This window comes from Orbicella faveolata, unplaced genomic scaffold (assembly GCF_042242905.1).
Source record: "Orbicella faveolata isolate gen_17 unplaced genomic scaffold, um_ofav_v1 contig_34, whole genome shotgun sequence".
Taxonomy (NCBI): domain Eukaryota; kingdom Metazoa; phylum Cnidaria; class Anthozoa; order Scleractinia; family Merulinidae; genus Orbicella; species Orbicella faveolata.
The window spans coordinates 24,420,127-24,426,126 of NW_028301563.1; positions in this window are offsets into that span (position 1 = coordinate 24,420,127).

The following is a 6,000-nucleotide window of genomic DNA, read 5'->3' on the forward strand; positions in this document are numbered from 1 at the left end:
GAGATCCTGCAATTCCGGGATCTCAGAATTTTTTAGATCGAGAAACAACATGGAAAGGATCTTGTAAGAGAGTTTTGTTTTCCCATTTTTATTTTTATTATTCTTGTTTTCTGTAAGGTTGTATCCTATATCAGGAAGGGAACCTCCTAGCACACACTCTTTAATTTCCGTTTTATCCTGCAGTTGACACTGATTGTGATTATTTGTTGGTAGGTACTTGGGAAACAATCAGTTGAACGACTTATCTGAGGATATTTTCCGCTACAATACCGAACTTTTGGACCTGTGAGTAGATCTCTTCGTGTAACTCTAGATTACCGTAACTAAATTCCCAACTAGCCAATCAAAAGCTGTGTCTCCTGTCTTGATATCCTGAGAGATCAAGTCACTGACTTGATATGGCTACAATATCAGGTCATTTGGCCGAATTTGGGTACGGTAAATACCTAATCGTTCCTTTCTGGTACGCTTTGGCGGCATATCAGGCTGGTTTGGTCTCGCCATGGGTATTTCGGCTGGACTACCTCTCGCAAAAGTACGTACCATGGTTCGGCCAAACTCACCTGGTATGCCGCTGCACGCAATTTAAGAAAGTAAGTAAAAGAATACTTTGGCAGGTAACAAGTCCGCCTGTTGAACGGCCACAGAACAAGCAACGGCGTGGAGTTCTGTATCCACTGCACTCGAAGATAAATGTAAACCTTTTTTTATGAACCACTAGATAGACGCGAGAATCCAAACTTTATTTTCACTAAGGTGGACGTCAGCGACGTTTTCTTCCTTTTAAAGTTTCGGTGTTGACAATAAGAATGCCACTCTTGTCTTCGAAGCAGTGTCCAATCGTTTTTCCAAGGTGTACTGTCTATATATTTCTTTAATCTCTCGCATTCAATTTGGTGAAACTAAACTCTTTGGCTCTCTTAATTTTGTAATGTGTATTTTCTGTGAAGGTTGGACATAAATTACGACGTAGAAAACTAGTAGAGCCCTACAATTCGAAGAAAAAAACTTGAATAAATCAAGTGAAGACAGAAGAGAATCTACACTGCCTTCTTCGTTTACAACACCATTGACATTAGAAGCCTTTCCACAAACGTAGTCTAGTTCAGGGTCGCTGACACCGTTTTGCTTCGAATAGTCCATTTCGGCTGCTAAAATTAAGAGCGCTTTTTAGTTAACTTTTGGTACAAACAAAGTTTACCATGAGGATGTGCAGGTGTGAAACAGTAAATTTAAAGAATAATTTTGTTTCAGTCGGGTGAGGTCAACGTCCAGCGATCTGATCTACTCTGATTGGTTAGGTGAGAGCAAAGTGTACAGAGCAAACTTAGTCATGCAAAGAAAACTTATGTGTGTAACAGAAACCGTAATGACACAACACTGTTCAATTGTCTTTCCCTTCAAAATTCGAAACATGTAAAGAACAGACGGAAAATATGCAATACTGATTGAGAAGCTCTCACGATTTCCTTCCATGCATACATGTCCTCTCAGGTCATGATTTGTTGTGGTTGAAAAGGTCCTTTCAAGAGCTAAGAAAATTTCCTTTGGAATGTCACGGATAAACTCCAAATACCAAGGTCTCTTAATTCGCCGACGAGCTGACAGCCTCCTGTAGATTAAATCCAACTATGTACAGGTCTCGTCTTTTAACTCTGCTCCTGCGGTGAGTGATGATGATTCACAGAAAATGGAAAAAGGATCTTTCCCTCGAGCACGTTGTTCGTAAAGACCTCTTAATCTTTTTGCCTCCTGTTTAACAAAGAAATGCGAAGTTTTCCCCCAGGTCAGTGCATTCTATGAAACAATTGACAGCTGACTCAATAGCTTCTCTGTTTCGTCGCTTACCTCGTCACTGGATTCTTGTAGCTCTTCTGTGTCAACACGAGTCATTTCTTCGAGAACATCTTCAAATGGCACAGAAGCCGCCGTTTTGAAATTTGTTTTCAATTTTTATGCGCGCGTCCGTTAATCCGAGATGCAATCACCCCGGCATTTTTGTTGGCGTGTGTGCCCAGGGGGATTGATCGGATACCGAATTTGTGACATTACATTCTTTGTACCTAATCAGCTGCATCTGATCTTGCAACTTTTATGCTCTCTTACACCGACTTGTTATACCAACTGATCGCTAAAATTGAGTTTACTAGTTCAACTACGTTATCATATAGGGTACAACGAATCCGAAAATGTTAATTTTAGTGGCAGGTCATATGAAGCAAAAGTGACCACATACCTTCTTACGAAATGCGCAGAAAAAGTGCAAAGTTGGTTTGGGCATCAAAGAGTAGTATAGGAATTTTTTAACAAATTCGACACAAAATGTGACACAAAGACAAATGTACGCGTAATAATCACAAACAGTTAGTTAAAATACCCTTTGAAGACGGACAAGACATAGTTGATATGGACAAGTTATTTATCCGTATAATTGACACATTAAACTGTTTCTTAATAGTTTCTTAGTAAGATTATCAATTTCGGCGATTGTCCCTTTTTAAGTGCACCTGCCTGAGAGCATTGAGAATCGTGCGACAGCGACTATTTTGGCACATTGCTCATATTTTGCCTCAAGATACCCTTTGGTGAACTGTTTTCAAAACTAATAATTTTAAGTTCCAGCGCTTTTTTGTTTTTGAAAAAAATTCGAAAGTTTGAAAATGCGGTCAAAGTGCGTTTTCCGCCCAATGGAATGCCCCAAATAACACGAAAAGACGAAGCGTTCGTAAAATCTTGAAATTCAATCAAGTACTGTTAAATTTTGCTCAGATATAGAATAGCTCTATTATTTTAAGGTTTCAAGCCATTCAAAAAACATTTCCGGCGACCGGTTAACGAGAGGCAAAATATTGGCTATTTTTGACTGGATAAAACCCTCTCTGGTACCTAATTATTTCAGAATCTAACTCTACAGCTGAAAAGATTTGTCTTTTAACTGTTTTTCTGCCAAATCTCAAGGTCGGACTCGAACTGGTTCCCTTTGAAAAAAACTGGAATCTACGAACGATGTTCAGCACATCTTTCAAAATATCTGTCTACATTTCGACGTAAAGAAAGACCGAAACCTTAATGTTCGCTGCTTTTTACATTTGAGTGACTGGATTATCGTTATTTCTGAGCAACTTACGAAATAAAACGCTAAAATATATATTTATCGTGTGATTATTACCTTGAGATTATAAGATAAGTTGTTGTGGGAAACTATTTTAAAATGACACGGCGACTTGTTATGTAAACATTGCGGAAATGGTCGTCTTTTCTCGGATGTATTTTCAACTTTATGAATGCATTTCAGAACTGTACGGATCCGCAAATGATCCCAGGACCGCAAATGATCCCGGACCGCAAATGATCCCCAAATTGGACCGCAAATGATCCCGGACCGGAAATGATCCCCGATAGGCACCGCAAATGATCCCGACTAAAAAATACCGAATGGCATGGATGGTGGGATGGTGTGGATAGGCAATTGGCGTGCGTGAATACCGATGCTTTTATTAAAGCCATTTTACAATTATAATCAAGAGAAAATGAGGCTTACAACTTGCTTTTTTTTTTTCATATTTTCGACTAAATTTTGTTGCTAACTACGATGTTATGAATATCACCACTCAACCATCAAAACGCGACTTGGCTTGCATTTCTTTGCAATTCTCAGTAAAATTATGATCAGTGCAACATACGCTACATATCCTCCTTTGTTAAACACTGATATTTCGGTGTTATAGTGAAATCACATTTTATCAGCCACTAACGCCACTCGTCTAAAGTTTTAAACTAAAATCTAACCACGAAGCAACTATTAAGGAAGACGCTGTCACATGAGTAGACCTACAAGCCTATCGCTTCATCACTCTGTGAAACACCTAGTGTATAGCACTGGAAATTTGAAAAAATTTATTTGGTCGTATTTTGGCTTTAATTCCTCCGAAATGACTACTTGAGTATTCTAAGAAGCCAAAATTCCAAGCTATAGTTATGAAGTTCAGCTTCATGACCAAGGAAGGCCAAGGCTTGCGCTTAGTTTTGACAAGTTAGCTGTTTGATAGATGTTTGATACTATCCCCCCCCCCCCCGGTATTTCGAGAATGTTTACAAGTATGTGTTTTTCTAAGAATTCTAATTCAATAGGTCAGGCATAAGAGGCGGTATATTTCCATCTGTTTACAATTAGCGTGCTTCGTTTGGAAACCAGAGCATTTTGAATTTCAGGGTTATGGAGGTTGCGTGACACAAGGCTACTATCGAGTTTGTTGAAAAATATATACTTATCTCATGATTTTGAGCCTTTTTGGAAGTTAGAGCATCAGGAAAAGTGCTTATGTAAATGCTTGTTTGTTTAGTGCTGGTGATCAGTCGCCTTGAAACCCAAAGTAAGTTCTAGATGTTTACACTATATTCCGGCTGCCATATTGGTGTACCACGGATGTATACCAACGTGCCGTTTTCTTACTGGGCTCTGTAAATTTCTGGGAAACATTTACTACGAATTTCTGAAGTTTGGGGAAACGCGCAGGCCTAAAACTTGGAGAAGTGTCTTAATTAGTTATCTTCTATAGCGTACATCGCACTGTCTTAGCTTTTTCCATTGGTTGGTTTTCGAGTTATTATTATTTTTTATTGCGTGACAGTGAAAACGATCTGAACCGTTCGAAGAAAAAAAACAGCAACTGTGGAATTTTTTTTTTTTTGTAAAATGATAAAACAAGTTTTTTAGTTCATAATTGTTGTATATGTTCCCACCTTCCTCTGATTTAAATCCATGCCATTCCTTATTTTTTGATCGGGATCATTTGCGGTCCAATATGGGGATCATTTCCGGTCCGGGGTCATTTCTGGTTCAATTTGGGGATCATTTCCGGTCCGGGATCATTTGCGGTCCCGGGATCATTTGCGGACCCGTACAGAACTCTCCAAACAAGATTTGGTAAAAGATAACATCTCATCAGTGTCTAACAGCGCTTAGTTTACGCGCAATGGTGTAAATTTATTTGTTATTTCTCATTTTCCGACTGGACTGTAATTTGATCTAATTTCACCTTTTACCTGCAACTTCCCGATCCCACGCAAACCACGCACAGTCATATAAATATATTTCTAAAATAAACACAAAATATGCACCAAAACCCGTTTTCCCATCTACTTGCTATCGCTCCAGCTTTCAGCTAGCATTAAAGCATCCGTTGTAGGAACCAGACGTGTTTGAAATCTTCCTGAAAGGTCAGTTTATTTACAAAGTAACACAACAGCCAAGTCACGTGCACACCAAAGTGTGGTAAAATTATTGGCTACATGGAACTGGAAAACCAGGAACATATGAGACCAGTCCTGCTGGTGGCTTAGCTGTGCCATTTTGTGCCCCTAAGTGTTTGTATTTTTCACATGGCATTTTTCTGTAGCTACATTACGCTGCAAGGTAGGTCCAGCGTTTGCGGACAATCGAGCGACTATCCAGGACACCCCGAGTGCGTTAGCCTAAAAGACTGCACGAGAGATGTCAGCAGTCATTTGGCAAGCTTCAAACTAAGCGGGGATGAGGGTATTAATACAGAGATGAAGTTACTGTTGGCGAGAGCTGGTGAGTGGTGTCATTTATGCTATTTTTGAACCGGTAGTGCCCACATACAGATGAGATGTTTAGCTAAATGCTGTCAATGTTTTAGGTGTGTTTAAAGTGGAAGAAGAGCACGAGTTGCTTAATATTTGTCCGCACCACAGAGCCGTTTATTGTATCCGTTGGAGGACAGGAAAATCTGTCTGCACAGTCCCTGAAGAGATGGCCGCCCACAAATCAGCGAATGCTAAAGAATTTACCGAGTGAATAGCCACCAATGAGCAGTAATTTTTGAGGAAACCACGATTCTCATTCCAATTGGATCGCGTGAGTTGTTTTATTTTTATCAGTTGCATATAGCCTAAAATGTTTACCAGATCTCGTACAAGTAGTTATACATATCCATGTAACTGTTCCTATTTCGGAACCATGAGGGGTGAAACGGA